General features: G+C 33.4%; 1 pseudogene; it reads right to left on the reverse strand.

Moving 5' to 3' along the window:
- LOC122148124 overlaps positions 1-24,661 on the reverse strand; it is a 91,871-nt pseudogene that overhangs the window by 25,296 nt on the left and 41,914 nt on the right.

Consider the following 24,661-nt stretch of genomic DNA (forward strand, 5'->3'; position numbering starts at 1 on the left):
AACATTTATTTTGTTTTCAAGTAATGAAAATATATATTTTTATGGTTTAGCTTTAGTTAACACTAGTGAACAAACAACTCCAAGTAACATGTTGCTTGTCAGGGACATTTGAGATCTTAAATTTTATCATGAGCACAATAGACGTTTCAGCTGGTTCTGATAAACATCTTTTTGCAATTTGACACGGCTTTGAGAGTTGAGCAAATAGAAGACCCGTTCCGACATATGACTGCATCACGACGATGCGTGTAACAAAAAGTCATGTTTGCATATGAGAGACTGAAATGATGGTCAACACGACTGTCAGTAACACAGATTCCATGGCCTCATGAATGGATGGAGGGGGGAAAGCACCAACAGGTTCTTTTTATCCCTTAATTAGCCAAATCCAGTTTTGAGAAACAAAAAAAAGATTACAACAGCAGATTTCAAAGCGACACTGGGGCCTCTGCTTTCACTGTCACCGTTTACAGTGCTTCTTGGAGCGTTCTCCAGCAACAGCAACGGCATGAAAAGTCAATATAAAAAGGCGCCTTGCTGAAGTCATTGTAATTTTCCTCTCCTCTGCTACGGCAAGTGTGCGCATCTGAAAACCAAATCCATTATTTGGATTACACTAGAAAACGGTAACAGGAAAGAGATCGGTGGAGAATCACTCACAGTCTGTCCTTGTAAAGATCAATTTACACCATTTCCTCTGAAAGACGACCAAAATAAAAACATGCGGCGTATTTTTCAGGTAGAACTCACCAGAACTAGCCATAACAGACAGATTGTCACGTTCCTTAAGCAGAGATCACATTCACCTGAAAGAATCTAATGTGGAGGCTGGAAATAATCTGCATTAGAGCGTTTCAAACACAACGCTTGAGGGCCACATGGTTACGGTGCAGAGCTTGGAAGGAGTTTGGCAATGTTTGAAAAAGTAAGGGACGTGGATAAATCGCACAAAACCTGTCAAGAACACTCCTGGATCCAAAACTGAAAAGGGTTAAATAAGTGAAATATTCTGCATGAGACGAAAGGGTAAGAAATAAGCACATTGACTATATTCATTAAAAAATTTATTTTTTTTTTGTGGGTGTGTCAAGGCCGAATAAATGTGAAGAAGAATAATTAATTTACATGCGTGACCTAAATTCATTTAAAACATGTTAATTCAAGGCAGAAATAAATGATAAAAGATAGATCATCTGATAGATAGATGTAGATAGATAGATAGATAGATATTTAATGCATATAGACATTATTTAATGCTGATTTAGATAGATAGATAGATGTAGAGAGATAGGTGTTAGATAGATAGATAGATAGATAGATAGATAGATAGGAATGATGTGCTATCACATAGATTGGTTCATGTCAATGCTGATTTTAATATTGATGGAATAAAAATAAGAAGTGGTATTGTATACGTTGTGTGTTATCACATTTGTCAATGTCAATGCAAACAAAATTATTGCATTATATGTAGAAAATAGCAATGTTATATTAGTAATCATAGATGTGTGTTTACTTTTAAATTAATATATTCTCTTTAATATTTTTCCTGTTTTTCAGATCATTTTAAGTTTTAGTATATTTTGTTTGTGTTAGGGATTTTTATTAGTTATTTTCCTGCAGTTTACATGATATTATTAATTTTTATCCATATTAGTTTTAGGCTTATTTAGTTGTAATTATTTTTAGTAATTGTATTTAAACTCAATCAAAAATTGCCTTGTCAAGCAGAAGAGAATAAAATGAGTCTTTTTATATTTGATTTTTTGTAGTTCACGTTTTAATAACAATTGTGTTTTTTGTTTCAATGTAATGAAGACTATTTTTAAATGGCTTTAGTGTTTAGCTTTAGTTATCAACCGCTGGTAAATGGCCCGCAAATTGAAATCCTAAAAGGTCGTAAGGTATTTACTCAACAATATAAGTGTCACCTGGTACATGGGTTTTGGTGTGATTTATCAAATCATGAGAAACAACCCTATGTACACTGGTCTCCAAAGATCGCCGTCGTCTGAGACTGCTTTTGGTGCTCGAACACCGAGAAATCAGAGGGAAACACATTAGTCCAACAACAATTTAGTGATAACCACTAACTCGCCAGAGCACAAACTCGTACACGGCTCGCACATGACAGAAATGTTTGTTGCTTGTGTTTATGCGGTTGTTTAATGGTGATGTTGGGGAAGGGAACGTTTATGAATGTTATGCCGAATCTCCCGAGTCCTGTGAGTCCCACGGGCAGTTGCGGATATGAGGGCTTTCCCCATTTACATCAAAAACAGTTTGCTGTGGTCTTTAGCATACCGGCTCGGGTCCTTCAGTGTAGGTTATGTGGGAATTTTACCTGAACCCAAAAAGCTATTTTTGAAGACAATGTTAGTTAGCCACACAGTTTTCCTGTATGCCATTGACTTCTACTATCGTATGGGAAAAAATACTATGGAAGTCACAAGGGCTACCGGCAACTGGTTGGTTTAACATTCTTTGAAATAGCTTCTTTTGTGTCCATCATAAAAGTTTGGAACACTTTAGAGGTGGAGTTAATAAGGATGACAAAAAGGTTTCATTTAAAGGGTGAACTACTACCCCCTTTAATTAAGAATCATGGTTTGCGGCGCATGGTCCCGATGACATTAAGCAAGCTTCATCATGCAGAAGCTGAACCCTTATGGATTATAAAAACGACATCACGCCCGGACTGAAACTCAATAAATATACCACATTCCACACTCCTGCGCCAGCCGGGAGTCTCAGCTTGTGCTGGTTTGGCGATGGTCTGTGAATAATTAAACGTGTTGTCAAACGACGATGCTCAAACGCCTTATTTGCTAAGACCGATGAGACCACACCTGCCTAACAAGCCTCGCTCCCCATGGACAAACTGCCCCCAGTGCCGATTTGTTTAACAAAACACTTTGCCCCAATTTGGTCCTCATGCTCCACCCCAGAGAAGCTAATTGATACGCGACAACACCGACGCCTTTCTGATCATATGGTCAGCGTGAGCACCTGGACTGTAAGGGTCGAGCCGTACTTCCCACATCCCAACCCCTTTCACCCCAAACATCCGGCCGGGGCGTTCCCTCAAAACCGAGCTGGCTGCAGCGTCTGAGGCTCCGCGACGGGTTGAGTCTGGCTCTCTGGCCGACGTCTTTTAACCAGTCGGTGTGCCGATGAAAATCTGACGTCTCTTGACATTAAAACACAGCTCCGAGCGCTGGACTACTGATTTGGCTTTCGGGTGAATGGATAAATATAAATAGCTATATCTGAACTCATGTATTGAATAGTATACCACCTATCACAGAGGCAGCATGCACAGTCCCGCAAAGCAAAACAGGTTTCAAACAAAAATGCAATAAACATGGTTAAACATGGATTGGGACAAGGCGCGTCACCCGAAGTAGGAAAAGCTATACTAAATAAGGTTTGTCCTGGGTAGTCTTTATCTCACTCAGGGTTTTCCTTGCAGACACAGAAAAACACGGATGCGTAGGTAAGGATCCGTCTTGTCCTGGACCGTCTCATGGTTGCCCGCTTCTGTACCATGAAAAAAAAACACAGTTTTCACGACATGCTAGATGCTGATGGCTGTAGACAGCATTGCTATTGATGAAAGAAAATTCATTTTTACTTGTTAAGAGAGCATGGACTGTTAGGCTTTCAGTCTTTATTTAAATCCTCCTAACAACGGGAGAAATCTCACCTGCCAATTTTCACCCAAAAATCCAACAAAGATACTTAATATTTTTGCCTAATATTCAGAACAAACATTGATTACCCCCCCCCATTCATGCTACAATTTCTCAATTAATATTGACTACAATAATATAAAAAAACAACTGTAGTATACTCAATATTTAGATTAATTCATATAAACGAGTAGTTTTATTTTATGGTTATTTATTTTTTTTATTTTTTGTGATATTTTATTATATATTTATTTATTTTAGTTATTTTTTTATTTTATTTTATTTTTATTTTATTTTTTTTTTTTTTTTTATTGGATTTTTATATGTTTTTTATATAATTTTTGTTTTATTTTATTTTATTTGTTTATTATTTTTTTTTTTTTTTTTGTATATATTTGTTAATTTATATATATTTTGTTTGATTTGTTTATTGTTATTTTATTATTTATATTGTTATTTATTTTTAATCATTTTTTTTTGTATTATTATATTACATTTGTTTTATATTTTTATTTGTTCTTATTAATTTTATTTGTTGAGTTAATTTTTTTATTTATTAATATTAATTATTTGTATTTTTTTTTTATGCAAAATATTATTTTGTTTTATTTTTATTATTTATGTTATTTTTTTATTTTTTTTATATTTTTATTAGGTTTATTATTTTTTTTATGTATATTTTATTTTATAATTTTTTTTGGTATTTTATTATTATTTTTTTATTTATTTACATTATTTTATTAATTTTTTTAATTATGTCGAGAGATTTTTTTATTATTTTTATTTAATATTTTTCTTTTTAGTTATTTTTTTTTATTTTTATATTTTATTGATTTTTTTATTTTATTTTGTTTTTTTTTTTTGTAATTTTTTTATTTTTTTTTTTTATTATTTACAACGGTGTTTGTTATTTATTTTTTATTGTTATATTTTTTTACTTATTTCGTGTGCGTATAATTATAATATTTTTAATTTTTTTAGTTATATTTTATTTATTTTTTTTTATTAGTTTTTTTTGTTTTTTTTATGTTTTATTTTTTTTTTTTTATTTTTTATTGTTGATTTTTTTTTATTATTTTTTATTTTTTTATATATTATTGTTTATTTATTTTTTTATATGTAATTTTAATTTTATTTTTTTAATTATTCTTAATTTTTTTTATCAAATTATTGTAGGATCTTTTATTTTATTTTTTTTTATATTCTATTTTTTTTTTAAATGTATTTTTTTCTATATCCTCATTATGCTTAATATTGGTTATTTTATTTATTTATTCGTTTTATTTGTGTTTGTTTTTTTTTGTTTTTTTGTATGCATTGTAGTCATATTTTTATCATTTTTATTTATTTCTATTATAATTATTTTTATATTATTTATTTTATTTTTATTTTATATTTTTTATTTTGATATGTTTTTTGTTTGTTTTATTTTATTTTTATTTTATTTTTTAAAGTATATTTTTACATTTTGTGTGGTTATTTTTACTTTTTTTTTTTTTTTTTTTTTAAGAATATTTTTTTTTTTTTTAATTATTTAATATAATATTTATGTATTTTATTTATTATTTTGTTTTTGTTAATTTTTAATATTATTTTTGATATTTATATTTTTATCTCATTTTTTAAATTATTTTTATTTGTAACTATCGCTTTAAATTTTGTTACATTTTATTATTATTTTTTTATTTTTTTTTTATATAATTTAATTTTTTATTCCATAGGTTTTTTTTTTTTTTTTAGTTATACAGCATGGATGGCGAGCACCTAGAGGCTCACTGTAGGATCTATAAACTTCTGCGTGTATTGCACACCCAATGGAGCGATGCTACTGTTCTTAATTCCTTCAGGTCCGTGTCATTGATTTCACTCAAAGAGAGACCCTGAAACGATCTGCTTTCACTTAACTACTGCATACTACGTCTGAATCTGAATGAGATCTTTCTGGCTTTCTCTTCACACTATATGCGAGACTGTGACTACAACAACAAGCCCAATGGTTTGCTGAGTCACACGACACTCAGACCAAGTCCGTGCTCCAACTCAAGCTGCTGGCGGGGAGATCTTGGTTTGATCAAGCATCTGGTTTTTGCTCCCCTCAACACACAGGTTTTTAGATTAGACCAAAATGTTAAGAAATACTAAAAACTGTTTTTTTTTATGCAAAAAGGGCATTTTGATGGTTTTAAGTTCTCAACAGCCAAGATTGATTGCAAAAGAAAAGCAAACTGTGTTTTGAGAGGTTTGTTTGATCACGACATATTTACATCATCAGAAGATATAATTATATAGTTTCCTCTTTGCTTTATAAACGTAGATTACATTTTGTTTGAACTGTCATTTGATCTTTTAATTTAGAATTGCTTGTTTCATACTACCAGGATCTTCGGCAAAAACAAAAGATATTTTTAGGAGTTTCCAAACAACACTGGGCACCGCCTGAAATTTTAAGTGGAACTAGAGAAAAGTTAAGTTACAGTTTGAAATTAGACAGTTTTCTTCTCCTTTTTCTAAAGCCCATATATATATATCTACAGCTATATTGTTTTTTATAGTTGAAGACTAGACTATTTTTATTTAGCATTTGCGTTATTCATTTTCCACCCAGGGAACAAACTAACAGCAAACCAGTTGAACCCACAGATTTAGAGGATAATGCAATTGCCGAAGGTGATTTTTTTTTATGGGTGATTTTTATGCAATTTTATTTGTAACTTAATAAAAAATTAATAAAAAAATTCTGGTCATCATTTTCCTCACCCACCTCATGTCATTCCAAACCGTGTATGTTTTTTTTTTTGCATTTATATTTGCAGATGCATGAGAAGTTAAATTTGGATTAAATGTGTGGGTTCCCAAACAAAAACATTGGACTCCGTTTTTTCATTATACACACAAAAAACAAAGCAATTTTTCAAAAGAGTTCTTTCAGAATTTTGTCATGCCGAAAGAATTCATATTGTTTTGGAATCAAATGAGTAAATTGATGAACATAACTAATAACTTTTAACTATCCTTCATTAGTTGTATGTTAATTGTCAGCAATAATTTTCAATTGATATTTTAATCGACACCAGATGACCTCGACATCATCAGCAAAAAGACTAGAGAAGGTGTTTATACCTCCCGCTCATAAAAGCAGACATTTATATACTTGTAGAACAGTACTTTTAATGTCTTATATAAAATGACAGTTTACACATGATTACAGTTAATTGGCATTTGATTGTTGTTCAATTAGCAGTGCTGTTTTTTTGATGACCAGAAACAAACAAAACCAACACAACCAGGTGGAAGAACCAAAGATTTCAGAATATTAATTTTTTCTTTTTCCGCCCCTAGAATGCAATGCCAAGATAATGTATTTATGCCTGGATTTCATGCCATAAAATACTTTAAATGCAAAAATCACTATTTGAATTTTTATATTACTAAATTGTTATGTTTTTACCTAATGACTAATGTGTCAGATACTTTTGCTCCATAGCAATATGCATAGGCAGTCCACAGTTATACACACACCAACACACCAACACACAACTACAACACCCACACAGATACCACATTTTATATACACGCAAAAACAATGCCAGCATTCACGACTACCAAACCATTCAGTTTCTAACCGTAATTTACAGGCAGGCAAGGGAGGCTGAACATAGACACCCTAAAGTCAATGAGGCAGTACGTGACAGACACCCAAGAGAGTATGTGAGGTGTTAAAAATGTAACTTCATCCTAGTCTTCTGTTTCTCTGTCCACACCACACCTACACACACTGAAAGCACGGCAGGAAACAAGTGTGAAATTATGTTGCAGGCCAATCTGGGGAAGTATTTATGTTGCAATTTGGGTAGTATTACCGAGCTGTGGTCCTTCGGCGAACTAAGTAGCTCGCTCACAAGTAACAGTCCGAGCGAGCCGCTACCCCCTGGCTTCTCGAACAATAACCCATCCACGACGTAGGGATGAAAACCCAAAATTAAATGGAAAGGTTTCGCCATCAAGCCCTGTATTAGTGTCGGTCACTGGCTGAGACGAGCATATAGTTATTTGATAGCCCTGCGAAAATAACACGAAATATACCGTAATGCCAGACAGAACGGTGTCATTCTGGAATCAACCAAAATGACGAAAAACACAAGGAGATCGGCCACAAAATGAAAGTCGAGGAATTTACAAGGTGCTTAAAGACAGGTAAAAGTGGCATTGGCGACGTCGGCTATACAAGGAAGCTCACCAGGGCTGGCCATCTGAAATCTCATGCCATGCCTTATTTTGAGTTTATTATACAGTTTAAATGTTGCTGTATATTACATGTTGTTATATATGCGAGAATACATTATTTTAACCAGAGTTTTTATAGTGATCTGATTGGGCAGCGACTCTTAACTAGTAATCTCCCTTACGCCAGGATTCGAGAAACACATTAAAGAGTATTTTAGAAATCAATATTTTACCTTCTTTTTTTCAGAAGTACTAGAGACACCATGCGGTTTGTACAACCTACCCTGTCAATATTTGGAGTGTTGGGATATGAATTTCAGTTTAAATAGGCAGATGTCTAAAAGTTTAATAGCATTTGCCAGCCTTATAGTATAGCAAGAATTGATACGAAATCAAATACTGATTAGATTAACGAACCATTATGTTGATTGGCAGCCGGTCTTGAATTCCATAAGAAATTAGTAAATCACGTCTTAATAAACTTTTGTTTTTACCATCTGATAATACTCATTATATACTAGTTGAAGCATTACTTTATTTATTTAAATTATATAAAAATAGAAAGGTGAGGCCAATTGTAGATAATGGAACCATATTTTTTCCGCCATATTTTGCATTAATTATTATTTGGATTTATTTTTTCATGATATAATTTTAATCATTGTGAAAGTTTTTTATTATTTTAGTGATCATATATCGCATAGACATGACAAGACCAAATAAACATGAGCTTACATATAGAGAATATTGACCATCTTTGTATTCATCTATTTACATGCATTAATTTTTATTAATTATGTATTTTATTTTATAATATATATAAATTATTTTTATTTTATACAGATAGAATTAGGGCCAAATTTCTATAACGTTTACGTCTTTTTATTATTTTTTTTTGCCTATATTTTATTATGTTTTTATTTATATAATTATATATTTATAGCATATCAAATTTATTTATTTTTTTAGACAGAGACAATACAGACAGGACAGGTAAACAGATAGAGTATTATTATTGTATTATTATTTTATTTATGTTTATAGCTCTGGTCCTTCTCAAAAAAGTATCATATGTATAAAAGTTTCATATTTTTACATAATGTCATGATAAAAATTAACTTTATGATTTTATTACATATACTGAAATATTTCAGGTCTTTTATTGTTTTTTAATACTGATGATTTTGGCATACAGCTCCATGAACCGCAAAATTCCTATCTCAAAAAATTTGCAAGTTCATCCGACCAATAAAAGAAAATGTTTTTAATACAAAAAAACGTCAACCTTCAAATAATTATGTTGCAGTTATGCACCTCAATACTTGGGCGGGAATCCTTTTTGCAAAATTACTGCTTCATGCGGCGGTGGCATGGGGCAATCAGCCTGTGGCACTGCTGAGGTGTTATGGAGCCAGTGATGCTTCGATGGCGGCCTTAAAGCTCATCCAGAGTGTTGGGTCTTGCGATCTCTCAAGTTTCTCTTTCACAAATATCCCACAGATTTTCCTATGGGGTTCAGGTCAGGAGGAGTGGCAGGGCCCAATTGAGCACAGTAATACCATGGTCAGGAAAACCATTTACCAGTGTTTTGGCACGGTGATCAGGTGCCCAGGTCGTGCTGAAAACGAACTCTTGTCATCTCAAAACGTTTCAAGCAGATGGAAGCATGGAATCTCCAAATCTCCCTGATAGCTATGCTGCATTGACCCTGCCCTTGATAAAACACAGTGGACGCACACCACGCTGACATGGCACACCCCAACCATCACTGACCTGTGGTACTTGCACTGACTTCAGGCGATTTTGGAATTTCCTTCCTCCCCAGGGTCTTCCTCCAGACTCTGGCCATTGATTTCCGATGACATGCAAAATTTGCTTTCATCCGAAAAAAGTACTTTGAACCACTGAGGCAACAGTCCAGTGCTCTGCTTCTCTGTATCCCAGTCGGCGCTTCTGCCCGCGTTTCTGGTTCAAATAGCCACGCCTAGTGCACGTTGGCTCTTGATGTGTCTACTCCAGAAACTCAGTCCACTGCTTCCGCAAGTCCCCCAAGGTCTGAATTCGTCCTTGCTCCAACAAAACAATCTTCCTCAGGTCGGGCGGTCACCTCTTCTCGTTGGTGGCATGACTTTTTGACACTTTTTCCTTCCCAAGACTTCCCCTGAGGTGGCCTTGATACGCACTCTGGCACAGCCTATTCGTTCAGAAAATTTCTTTTTGTGTCTTAACCCCTCGCTTGAGGGTGTCAATGCTGGCCTTCTGGACCAGCAGCAGCGTCGGCCAGTCTTACTGATTGCGGTTTTGAGTAAGTGAACCAGGCTGGGACATTTTTAAAGCTCAGGACATATCTCTTTGCAGGTGTTTAGAGTAATTAGTTTGATTTTAGATGATTATTTCTAGCTCGTTAGAGACTTTTTCATGAATGCTAATTTTTGAATAGGAATTTTGGGTTTTCATGAGCTGTATGGCCAAAATCATCATTATTAAAACATAACAACCTGACTTATTTCAGTTGGTGTGCACTGAAAAAAATCTTAAAATATGATGAAAGTTAAATTTTTATCATTACATGTGCTGGAAAATATGCAACTTTTTCACAATATGCTAATTTATTTAAGAAGGACCTGTATATATGAAAATGTGATGTATATATTTTTTTTACATTACTACAATATGAAAAAATTTTATTAGTGTGCGAGATCAAATTGTTTTTATCAGCTCCAAAATAAAAGTTTGTTTTTCCCGCAAATATTTATAATTACTGCTATATATTTATCTATGTAGTATATAAACACACACACATAAATGTATATATTTAAGAACTATATTTTATAGTTTATATATATTGTGAGGTGTGGTAAAGTTAGAATTAAAGGTGTGCAAATGACACTGGGACGGAAAAAAGGAGGCAACATAAATGCATAAATCGTGGGAGGCCTGATATCTTAAGTGGTGTGTGGGGCTGGACGCTTCCTCTGATGCGCAGCTGGCACCGCCTCCATGCGGGTCTGAGAACAGATGAGGGGTATCACAGGCTTTAAAACAGGACTTCATTGATCTTCTCAATAAAGAAAGCGTGTGCTCTGCACAAACTACAAGACCCCAGAGCCACGTCAAAGAAAAGCGAGGAGTTTTGACATCCTGTAAGGAATAATAGGGTGTACTTAAATCTGTTGCTTCCCTTAAGAGTACAGCCAGCGGGCGTGCCACAAATGTAGGAGTTTAGTTAGGCTTGTGTTAGCATGTATATTCTGCTTCCTATATGGACAGATTCATCCACACGTGAGGGAGTTTGGCTCCCTTTTGGTGGGGGATAAGGTGAGAAACAAAAAATACACCAACCTGAATCTGAGTGTGTAAAACTAAAGGACAGGCTGTTGAAACAAGCCTGATAGAAAGACGCTTCAAGTATTCGACAGGCCTAAACGGTTACAACACAATGGTAAATGTTAAGAGCTCGGTTACATCCTTTTTTGCAGCGATGGGTTGTTTGGTTATTTTTGCAGCTGACGTGTTGGAGTTTTATATGTGACGTGTGGTGTATGATTTTTCTCAGGTGGCCTCTGAGAGATAATTCTCCCAGCCAGCTTCCAAACTCCAGGCGCCCTCTGAGTGCCAGTAAACTCGGCAGCCGCTTCCAGTTGATAGTTTGCTGGGGCTCCGTTTCAAGGGTATTCTGCTCCGGGTACACTCCAGTGTTTTTGCTATGTAGTAACAGCATGACAAGGTGTAAGCCAGGGAAGGACTCTGTTTATCCCAGCAGTACAAAGCAACTGGCCATCGTAAGCGCAGTTATTTACTTAACTCGGTGCAATTCTCATATCACATTTACCGAAGGCGGTCATCCGTTTTCAGAAAGGCTGGAAAGAAGCCAGAAGCATTTGATAGAGTAGGTAGTTCCCATTTGGGCCGCCTCTGATGATGCTATTTATACTTAATTACAGATTGCTGTAAAACCCTTTTCCAGATGCAAATGTCTCGAGCTGAACATGTGCACCAGGGTGTCATGATAGATACCCTAAACTCTTATCAGCGCATACACTTGAACCCAAATGACCTTTGATCATTATTATTGCCATTAATACATGCAGTAATTGGCTGTTATAGCGCTATTATTAAAATTTATATAGAAATTAAGAATGTGAAAATTAAATACAATCACTTTTTTATTGTCACTTCAGAAATTAAGAATGTGATTGTGCCACTTATAGTTTTTTCCTTTAAAAGAACATAAAATATTATACTAGATATATATATATTTTTTTTTAGTGGTTTTATTGTGATATTATTTTTTTGATGATATTATAATGGATATTCTTTTTTTAATAATTTTATTATTTTACAGTAATTATTTTGGTTAAATTTTAATGGTCTTGTTGTGTACATTTTTTCCACTTTAAAATAAATAACATACACTACATTCAAAAATATAACATAAATTAATTTAAATTATAAAAATTAATTTTTATAAATTTGTAAAATTTTTTAAAAATATATAAAATATATAAATTAATCAAAATTTTTCCCTTCCTCTTAAACAACTTTTTTGCTGACTCAACCAAGGCCATGCAGCAGGAAAAAGTAATAATATAGACAGCAATATTAAAAGTCACTTAATGGTCTTTAACTTTTTCACTATCATATTTTTAATTTAATTTGAATTTAACTTTAATTTTAATTTAATTTACTATTTACTTTTACATTTAATTATTTCATTTGTTTTTTATAGAAATAGAATAAGTAAAAATAAAAAATAACATAAAATAAATAAAATTCAAACAAATAATCCAACTAAATAAATAGAATACTTAAACTAAAATAAAATAAAATAACATACACAAATATAACAATAAGAATAAAAATTTCAACATAAAATAAAAAAAAATACAAAAAAATAGCAGGGAATCATCTCTTTCGCCGGCGACATTGCTCATAGCGTGCAGGTATTTTCTATGCGACCTCACGAGGTTGATGGGGGGGAGCTGGGTGTGCACATATGTCCTCCCATCACCAGGGCGGCGTCCCTCGGTGCAGCGGGTCCTGGCGAGCGTCAACCAAGACCGCAAACCTGTCAAGAACAAATACACACAGGCTTTTAAAAAGCACTAAGCAGTAGGTCTTTAAGCTCCTTGAACCAACATGTTTCCACGATCCACCATGTTGAATCCCACAACCCATATTTCAGTTGATATAAATAATCTAAAATGGATTCTCATATTAATGCTTGCCATCAACTGTGAGTCAAATGTTCATAAATTGTTGCAATTACACACACAGTAAAGCCCCCTCCGGTTGGGTAATATAAAAGGCATTTCGCCATTCATAGCAATAGCTGAACATTCATTTATATGATGGCTTGAGTATCCACCAAGAGCTACTTTACAAAATCTGAAGGCTTTTATCTTCTCTAGTTTTTGTCCCACACTACAGCTGCCAAAGCTTCCCACATCGCAGTGTGCTTAATATCGACAGCCAAAGCTTCCCATCGCAATAGCGAGCACAAACTCCCGGACGGCCACAGACTCTCTAGCTTTAAAACATGAGAAGATGGAACTTCCTGAGAGGAGCCTCCACTGCTTTTGGACGGGGGATAGAGGGCTTCATCAAGCCACATGTCTGGCTAAATACTACTGCGAGTGTTCACACAAGAACCCAATGCAACAAATGATTTTACACTTAGTTCAATATAGTGTCGAAAAAGAAGCGCACTTTCTGTCTTCATAGAAAGCTGAACATAATCCTGGGCGAACACTCACACAAGTTATGTCTAACAGAGTTTGCATTTTTGAGAAGAGTTTTTTAATCAATAAGAGATATTTATATGTTGGGGCCTTGCTTGTGAGCCCTGCCCCTCTTCCAAACTACCACAAAGCTAATTACTATCTCGGATATGAGATATAGTTCAAACCGCCTTCACTCCCAACCACACCCCCCCCTCACAAAAAAAAGAAAAGGAAAATCCTAAAACTAGTGATCCTAATTGCACGTATCGTAGCGGTTTACTTCATAATGGTTTCAAACGACATCATAAAGCCGCTTATGATAATCACCTAGGTCTCAATCACGCCTGCTCCGGTGCATCATGCGTTACTGGAACGTCGTTCAACTGTGTGCACTATCATCATTTATACCTTCATCAATTAACTTTTATTGTGTTCCTGTTTTTTTCTACTTCTTTCACTTAAATCCATTTGAATCCAAACACGTCCCAGAGGAAAAACCATAATTTACTCCAGTGTTGTAACTTATTCCACTTGTTTAGTTACAAAGCATTCAGCTCAGATAAAGAATAAATAAAATTAAATAAAAATAAATAATAAAAAATTAAATAAAATTAAATAGTTTCTTATATGCCACTTGTTTGCCATTTCAGCTCATACCAGGAGTAGCAAGATAACACAGAGCCTTAAAAAAAATAAATAAATAAATAAATAAATAAATAAATAAATAAATAAATAAAATAAATAAAAAATAATAAAAATTTGTTTTTTTTGTATGTTTGGTCAGGGAAGGTAGTTTGTATGAAAAGAGATTTAATAATAATAATAAAATAATAAATAATAAAAAAAAAAAAATAAAAAAAAAAATAACAAAACAAAACAAAGCGTAGATGCTTTGGACTGAACTGCAATCAGTAGAGGACCATTTCTGCCATCCCGATGTCTTCTTGCAATGACATTAGTGGACATGCAAATGGATTTTGACATCACATAAAGTATATTTATCATGCATCTCTCTGGAATATTCGATTCTGATCATTATTCTGATTTATTACAATTTTTATTTTTTAAATATTCCTGTTCAGATTGATACGAGACTCATGTTGGGTTCCTGTGCATCCTGTCGGTTTACTTCACAATAATGAACCTGTACATTACTTATTAAACAATTTGGCTTATAATCTGTCTTCAACAGTATGATATATTTTATAGAAATGCTAACATCACTCAATAGCTCCAAAATAAGGTCCACAATCATGCTGCTGGATTTGAATGAATCCTCCCTCTTCAAACGACTTTGACCAGCTAAAGCGAGCTCAGCGTCATGATTAGAATTGCATATTTTCTCTTTCTAGCATCTAAGCGGGCAGCGGGCAGACAGCATCATCCGTTTGCAAAAATCAGCTGAATGTTTGTATAGAGATGTTGGGTTGTGAGCACTCCTGCGGTGTGCTGTCGGCCTCCTCCGCCTCTTTCCATCTCGCCAGCTGCCCATATTTGCTTAGAAACAGAGAGATCAATGTGACTGATGTAAACACATTGATTTGACAGTCCTGATTCCAGAAAACAATCAGTGTTTAACTACAGTGCAGAGATCAGAGATGCTTACAGTAAACATCTCATCCACAGGGACCCGGGGCCAGACGACCAGCACCATACAGTACAGCTTCAGAGACTGAGAGACTAGCTAGAAGGAGTTTAAAGAAAAAATAATATTTAAAATGAACATGAACCAGTTTACATTTTCATTACACAATCCTGGTCTTAATTTAAACGATTCTTCATACGCACGATATTCTACAGAAAAAAAAAAATAAAGTCTTCATAATCTTTCATCAAAGTGCATTAAGTTGCTGCTCCTCTGAAACGACGTTGCTTGCAGCTTGAGGTAAACTAGGACACAACCTACTGATTAAAGGTTTTTTTCTTTTTTTTTCTTTTTTTTTAAGAGATTCCTTTAGACTATATTTAAATATATTAATTTAGTAAAATTAATGCTGCAAGTAATGGTTAACTAGATTTTCTATATTTTTTTTATTTTTTTTTATTTCAGCAAATAAAATAAAAATGAAACAATAAAATAACAATAAAAAATATAAAATTATCAATAATATTTATATAACAAATATATTATTATAAATAAAAGTTATATATATATTTTTTTTTAAAATAAAAGTTATATATATATATATATTATATTAAGTTATATATATATATATATATATATATATATATATAGATATATATATATATATATATATATATATATATATATATTATAAATAAAAGTTTATATATATTACATAAATGTATTATTTATGCACACACAAAAAAAATATTATTATAATACATTTATGTAATATTATATTATTATTATTTTCTTCAGTGGTCTGGACCTATACATATCACTAAATCTTGTACAAAAAATATAAATAAATGACAGTGATGCTTGGTATTTGGTTTTACTCACTTCATGGTGGCATCAGGTTTACATGTAATGATTCTAAATTTTAAACATCACAAAATCCACAAAGTTATTGTTACATGGTTAACCGACGCAATTATGATTGTGAATTAATTCAGCAGACGGCTGGTGAAATCTAATTAGGGTTGTAACCAAAGTACAATGTGTTTTATATGAAAACATTTTGTGCTTTCTTTGTTGCATGTACTCAGCCCTCGGGCCGCACACACTGCCTTCACTAATGTGGGCAGGGTTTAAGGATAATATTTTCATTTCACAATGCTAGCGTATGTCTTGCTTAGGTAGATAAAGAGAGCCGCTTTATCCCCGTTCAATCAGCAACTACTGCTATCCGAACCAAAGCACTGAATCAAGTCAATGAGGCAGTTTTAAGCCCAAGATAAACTGCAGAACAGCAAATGCTGTTTATATTTCAGACGCTCTCGTGGGCCGAAGAGTCAAGCGTAAGATCCACACAGAGAGAGGAAGGGAGAAACTGAGGATGGAGGAAGTTTCTAGACTGTAACGTGCCGTCCTTAAACACCGTCATGCAGTCTGACCGACCTCACCTGGGATCTGACATCACAACACTGAGAGAAAACATCCGCGTATCCTGGAAACAACTACAGAACTAAAAATAATACACCTTTATAGATGTCCAGACCATTGACTCAAGCTAACCAAAGTCTTATGCCTCAGAACACTTCAAAAAATAACTTAATAAATCAAATAATACCACTTAATAAATAAATAAATATGCAATTATTCAAATATAATTATAAAATAATAAAATAACTATTATACAATTAAAAACATTAAAATAACCAAATTCTTACTCTTAAGAACACTTAAAAAATGTACACATTTAACAAATAGTTAATAAATAATCTAATAATCAAATAAATAAAATAACACGTATTAATATATAATTACAAATAAAATAATAATGGTACAATTAAAAATTTAATGATGATAAGAATAATAATATCATTATTATATAATTAAAAAGAAAAAAACAATAATAATAATAATTATTATTATTATTTTAATTAGTCATCAGGAGTAAACTAATTACTTTAACTTATTTAAATAATATATTATTGTTGCATTACTGTAATAAGAATTTGCCAAAAAAGACGAATTAATTCAGTATTCGTGTAACACAAAATATAATTTCATGGGTTTTTTGAATTAATAAGAACCTTTTTTATACTGAAAATGTCACATTGCAAAAAATCTGCTTAAAAATAATCTCTCGGGGGTGTTTTTGTTTGTTTTTGTTTTTTTTCTCCCAAGGGTAACAAGTGACCTAGACATGTACTGAGACTCACTCATAAGAAATCTGTTTAAATTCATCTAGATTTTGACTACCAACCAATAAAAGCCCTGACAGTCTGAGCAGGATCTGTGATTTTCATCAATGACTTCAGCACTGGGTGGCTTTCGCCTGAGATCACAGCACAAGGAAAGCATCTAAATATTGTGGGTCACTTTAAAGACACAGAATGAGAAAAAAGCCAGTGTTTAGCTACAGTATAAACCGGAAAATCTGAATATTTCCTGTGTATCTAATTTCGGCCTTAGAAACCTTTTAGTCCTTCTCCGGACCGTTCCTTAACACTTTATCCAGGATTTTTCCACATTGAGCTGTATTTAGAGCGTGCGTGTGCGTGTGTGTGTGTGTGTGTGTGTGTAGTTTTCCAGGCTCAGAGGCGTTTATAGTGATAGGGTGGGGTTGAGCTGGACCTGGGCTATTTTCAGACAGCGGGGAGATGGAGAAACAGACGTGAAGTTTGATACGAGGGACAGACATTAGTGAATATTCAGAGCTCTGAAGTACTTCAATGAGAAAGTCCAGATTATAAAACACACGCCAAATCTGTAAGAAATGTAAAGGGTCACACTTTAAAATCAACAGGAAGACAAAATCAATGATCCTGATCTTACTGTAAACGATCCATCAGTGCACGCTATTCTATTTTTCAATTCTACTGGATTCAATTTCAGTCTTGCCCTCCTTTTTTCCATAATGAACATTCAGAAAACCATCCAATTACAGAAATAAAATGAGCTAAAATATTCATTTACTCAAAACATGCAAAGTCATTTTGGATATGTAAGCAAGTATGTGCAACAGGATATGATGTCATGCTCTTAGGCTTCTGTTTTTGTTTAAATAAACAACAAATAACTAAAATATGACACAAAACATCTGCTGTATGCATATGCTTAGATCTGCATGCATGAATGAAGCACAAAGACTAGTGTAACCAATAGATGTGAACTTTCCTGTCTTGTCTTAAGTGAACATTAAACCTCAATGACTGCTTCTTTATGAGCACGCGCACACACACACACACACACACACACACACACACACACACACACACACACACACACACACACACACACACACACAGTGCTCTGTTTCCACCCGTCAAACGACACAAAAGCTCTGAATGTGTGTTTAAAAATCTGTAAAGTTACTGGCAGACACTGTCTGCTAAAATAAACAGTTGTGGCAGCTCCAGCTGTAAGTGAAAGCTCAGTTTGTTATTTTGTTCAATGCATTGGCAAGCGTTATCGAGACCTTCAACACTTATTACCCACCGCTTATTTGACTTCGTCCAACCAAACACAGCCATTTCACGTACGATTGAGGAGCACGTTTCTGAAATATTCACAGTGGACATGTTTCAACACAGCTCAAACAGACAAGAATAGGATTAAATATTCTCTCAAGACGCTAATTTAGATTATTTATGAGCTATCAAACAAGCTTAATAACAGAGAAAACAGAATACACAGGAGGTCAAAAGTTCATTAAGATGCTTTTGAAGAATCAATCAGATTTTTTAGTGTTTTTGAATGAAGACTCTTCTGTTCACCAAGGCTGTATTTTTTTGATCAGGGAAAACGGTAATATTGAGAAATATAATTGTGATTTAAAATAACTGCTTTCCATTTGACTATATTTTAAAATGTAATATATAAGCTAAATTTTCAACTGTTTTCAGCACTGCTTATTTATAATTAATTACAGATTCAAATGATCTATTACTCTTAGGAGTACAATAAAAAAAGTTATTTTCGCTCTAACCAGGAATCAGTCGCCAACAATTAATTAATTTTACAATATATTACAATATATTCATGCAGAAAACAGTTATTTTAAATTTTAATAATATTTCACAATATTGTATTTTTGATCAAATAAATACAGCCTTTGTGAGCAGAAAAGACTTTTAAAAAACTTTAAAAAAAAAACTCAAATATTTATTATTCCGAAATAGATGTTTTGTTAGAAAAACAGAATGAAAGCATCACAAAGTTTGAGCACGAAAATAAATCTGTTTCTTTTAAATCATTTTTAATAATGTAGAAGCTGATGGATAATACATTTGGTCAGACACTACAAAAAAATTAAATGCCCTTTTGTACACTGGATATTGATATCATTTAGTATATTTTGTATTGTTAAATTCAATTCTGCAGACTCAATTTGATTCAACATGCTCTAGAAAACACAAAACAGCAGAAATGGCAGTCTGTGACTCCTGCACTGAGGTCTGATTGAACAAGAACACAGATCATTCATTCTAATAAACCCAAGGCCAAAGAAACTGGCAGGACACTTTCATTTGAGGTAAAAGTTGCTGAAAAGCACCTGGGTCTGAGTGCGGGACAACATGTGAACCCCGCTGCACCCGGCCCAAAGCCCCGGAGACTTCCCAAATCACAAACACATGCCACCCGCAAATCACAGCTTCTGCTGCCAGCGCCTAATGAAGAGAAGTGAGTGATTACTGACGTGCTCCTCATCACATCCAAACCTCACATGTCTGTGGAGAGATAAGGGAGCAGCAGTCTGAGCAGCTGAAACGGGTTTGTGCTAAAACTGAGAGAGTGTCCCATAGACTCGGTTACTCTAGAGAGATGCTCAGTGTAACGGCTTCATTTCTGAATAACTAAAAACTATTTACTAAATAAATTCATTTAAAAAAATTAATGAATTAATAATTAAATAAATAAACACATTAAAAATTAATGAATGAATAAAAAGTAAAAAAAGAATGAAAAAATACATATACTAAAAAATTAATGAATGATTGAATGAACAAACGGATAAATAAATAATAAGTGAATAAATAGAAAAATGACTGAATGAATGAATTAAATCAATAAAAAAGAAAAAAGTGAATAAATTAAGAAATAATAACATGAATGAATGAACAGATAAATAAATAAACAAATAAAAAATAACTGAATAAATATATTATTTAAATGAATAAAAGGAAACAAAAAACAATGAATGAATTAATGAAATAAAAACTGAATGATTTAATAAATCAATACATTAAAAATGAATGATTAGATGAATAAATACATGTATAAAAATACATAATAAGCGAATAAATTAATATACTAAAAATTAATTAATGATTGAATGAACGATAAATAACTAATAAATAAACGAATAAAAATGAAAAAAATGAATGAATGAATGAATGAATGAACAAACATATTAACATAATGAATGAATGAAAAGAAAAATAAATTAATAAATAAACTCAAGCATTTATCAAACATTGAATTCAATCAAAAACATACAAAGTGAGAGTGATCAGCATGTCAACTTTTTTTATTCTCCTATAAGAACCACGGTATGTCACTGCAACGCCAAGGTCATGGGTTCAGTTTCAGTGAATGCATAAACTGATGAAATGTATACAAGCGTATGCCATACACATAAATGTAAGCTTGATTTGATTACATAATTTGCAGTGCATCATGGGATGAGTAGTTTATTCCCTTTTAAAACACTTTCAGTACACAATCTTTTACTTTTGTTCCCCCCCCCCTTAATTTTCAAAGTTTAACACGTTTATTTTACAGATAGCAAACCTGACATATGATCATGAGTTTCCATTGGCTGGGAGTATTTGTGGCTCCTAAAACGTGATGTGTTTGTTTTCCGACATGTCAAAAAGCTAACCTTCATTGTATGCAATGCCAATTAAACAAACAGGATCATATCTAGCATTGGAGCATGTCAGAGAGCTGGATCTGATGTGTTTGCTTACATTCTGGTGCAGTGATGTCAACACGGCACTGTAAACCAATATTTGCAATATAATTCAGATGCACTGCTGACTGAACTACTGTAAATAGCGAGCGGAGACACTGACACATCACTCACATTAACTCAGTGACAGGAGTGTCTGGAGATCAGACCAATAACTCAACAGCAGACAGACAGACAGACAGACAGAAGAGATCATGACGAAGGCCCACATGCAGAAGACAAGAGAACAAGAGAGTTTAACAAGCAACAACAAGAGAATAACAATACAGCCCTAAAATCAGCTGAGGAGAGTACAAAGTTCTAAACAATTGCCTTAATATGAGTTACTCTGGCTCAAAATGTAATGAAAATAATTTATAAATTAAAGGTGAAGTACCTGTGACACCAGAAATGAAAAAGTAATGACCTTTTTAAACTGGTTTCCCAAACACTGCCATTGGTCAGCCAAACAGAAAGACCCACCCAAAACGCACACCATGGTTCAGTCAGTATCAAATTACAGAACACCTGAGATCCCTTTTTTTCTATGTTCTTTTGTTCTTTAATTTGTTACCTTTGGCTTGATTTATTTATTTATTTATTTTTTTTATTTTTTTATTTTTTGCTATTAACATTGTTGCTGCTTAGTTCTTATTCCTTTGCTTTGTATATTATGTTAAAAACCTGAAATATATTTTCAAAAAACACACCAAAAATTTGGACACAATCACTGAATGTTTCATAAAAAAAAAAAAAATAATCCTTCTGATATGCTTGTGTTTAAATGCTATATAATATAAAACATATATAATATATACAATATATACAGTACACACACACACATATATCATTGATTTTAGATATTTTTTTTATTATATATCTAAAATCAAAAGCATAACATAAAAAATGTGTATATTTACTCAATACGTTTGAAATGTAACACACACACACACACACACACACACACACACACACACACACACACACACACACACACACATATATATATATATATATATATATATATATATATATATATATATATATATATATATATATATATATATATATATATATATATATATATATATTCACACACACACAGTTAAAAAAAAAAAAAGTGCCACAAATTTAAAAATAGTAATAAAATGTGTTGTTTTTTGGCCATATAGTGGGAATGTCCAAAGTGAGCAGAGCTGAAATCTAGAAAGTCAATCAATCTGTGAATCAAACGAAGGCCCTGGACAGAGTCAACAAGCCAGTCTTCAGCTGCATTCTATTTTGCTCTTGGCACGCACGACGTCTTGGCTCTTTCCGGATGGTCAGACTGCTGGTTGTGAATCAACATTTACATTAGAGCATCTGGGCATAGCTGTCTCAGATGTGATGTGCATTTTGTGTGCGGAAAAGGGCCAGGAACTGCACGACGTGCCTGCAGGGTGCTGGGCTATTAAAAAAAGAAAAAACACATCGAATCCAAACCGTTATTTATGCAAAATTACACCAACAAAAGACCGCAGCAAATGGTAAAATTAGGGTTCGGGCCACACCCACTCAACCGCAATGTCAAAAATACAATCCCACTAATAGGGTGACACAGTGGTGTGTTGTGTTCGAACGCGTCCAGTCATGCTTTGAGAATGACCAGAGGAAATCTGTGTGTTACTCATATCAGTCACAATGTAATAAAGATACCAGTGCTTCAATAACAGGATATGGTTAGTATTGGTAATTTAGAAATACAGAAAAACAACACTTAAAAATCCACCACAGCTTCTGTTTTCGAGGGCTCGTTTCAAACCGCCCACCTCGTGGGGAATTCGCTGCTTGTTTAACTATATTTTCCTGTTATGAAGCTTGGGTTGCTTAAAATTTAACTTGTAAATCTCAAGAATGTGCTTAGGTAAATGAATGGATCTAGTAAATGCGCAAAAAGGCCATATAAAACAATTTCACATGAAAATGTCCCCAGCTACAGCGACACTGCAAGTGCGTCTGCGTTCACCACGGTCATTAGAGCTTTAACAAGTGAATTAAAAACACGGTAACACAACCACACCCTGGCAAAGCCAAACATACTGCAAACATCTGTTGGACACAGCAATCTGTGTGAAATCTAGGAGAAAACTAAAAGAATAATCATTTGGTGAGAGAATTGGTAAGTGAATACCAATGCCAATTCATTTCCAGCCCTAAAAAACTGACATACAACACCAGTTTACCCATTTAAACACACATCAGTTGAATTTGATAAGAAACTGAGCAGTTTCAACACCAATGTGTCAATGTTGAACTAAGCTTATACACTGAAATTGAAAATTTGTATAGGATTTATTCAACAATTTTCACACAGAATTTGCTATTAAATTTCACTAATAATTACAAAGAAACAGCAAGTAACTCAATGAATTAAACAACATTTTGAAGTAGCATAACATTTATTTTATAAAAAAAATAAAATAATAATAATAATAAGGATAGCCTAATAGCCCAAAAGACTTTTTAAAGGGTTAGTTCACCGAAAAATTAAAATTATGTCATTAATAACTCACCCTCATGTCGTTCCAAACCCGTAAGACCTCCGTTCATCTTCGGAAAAAGATATTTTTTATTTTGTGTGAGAGATTTTTGTGTCTCTATTTTGAATGTGTGTGTGGTGTATTGTGTACGTGTAGAGAGGTGATAAAAACATCATCAAAGTAGTCCATGTGACATCAGAGGGTCCGTTAGAATTTATTGAAGCATCGAAAATACATTTTGCTCCAAAAATAACAAAAATTACGACTTTATTCAGCATTGTCTTCTCTTCCGGGTTTGTTGTGAGCGTGTTCACGACTCTGAAGATAACACGTCAGCAGCGTCGTACGTCAACCGTCACAGCAGTCGCACTCACAACAGACCCGGAAGAGAAGACAATGCTGAATAAAAGTAGTCATTTTTGTTATTTTCATGTCATTAATGACATAATTTTCATTTTTCGGTGAACTAACCCTTTAAGCCTTGCTAATTAAAAAATTCAGGTGATTTTAAAGCATTCAAGCAGGACGCGTAAGCACACTGTTTACAGCACACTCGCAGAGAGACGTGTCTTTGACAACGCGCGAGCCCCGAGTTGAGTTTTTTCTGCATCTTTTTGAGATTTAACGGACAAGTACATGCAAAAGTATGTCAGAATACCCATCTAAGCGCCACCTGCTGGTGAGAGTGAATTTGCATCTCATTCAGCCGTCTGCTGTTTCTGTTTCGTGCAGCTATTTTCTATGTAGCATTTCTCAAAGCTCACAACCATTCTGTTTTTGCTTCAGATTTTGAAATTATACAATCTAATTCTAAAAATCTAAAAACAGCATAATACATGTGTGCTCTTTTATTTATTTATTTTTATATTTTGGATCAATTCGTGATTGCCTCTAATTTCATATGGCTAAAGATTGTTTGGCTTGTAATTGAGCTAATAAATATTATCAGGCAATCGGAATTGGTAATGAAAAATCAA

The sequence above is a fragment of the Cyprinus carpio genome, chromosome A17 (genome assembly GCF_018340385.1).
Source record: "Cyprinus carpio isolate SPL01 chromosome A17, ASM1834038v1, whole genome shotgun sequence".
Taxonomy (NCBI): domain Eukaryota; kingdom Metazoa; phylum Chordata; class Actinopteri; order Cypriniformes; family Cyprinidae; genus Cyprinus; species Cyprinus carpio.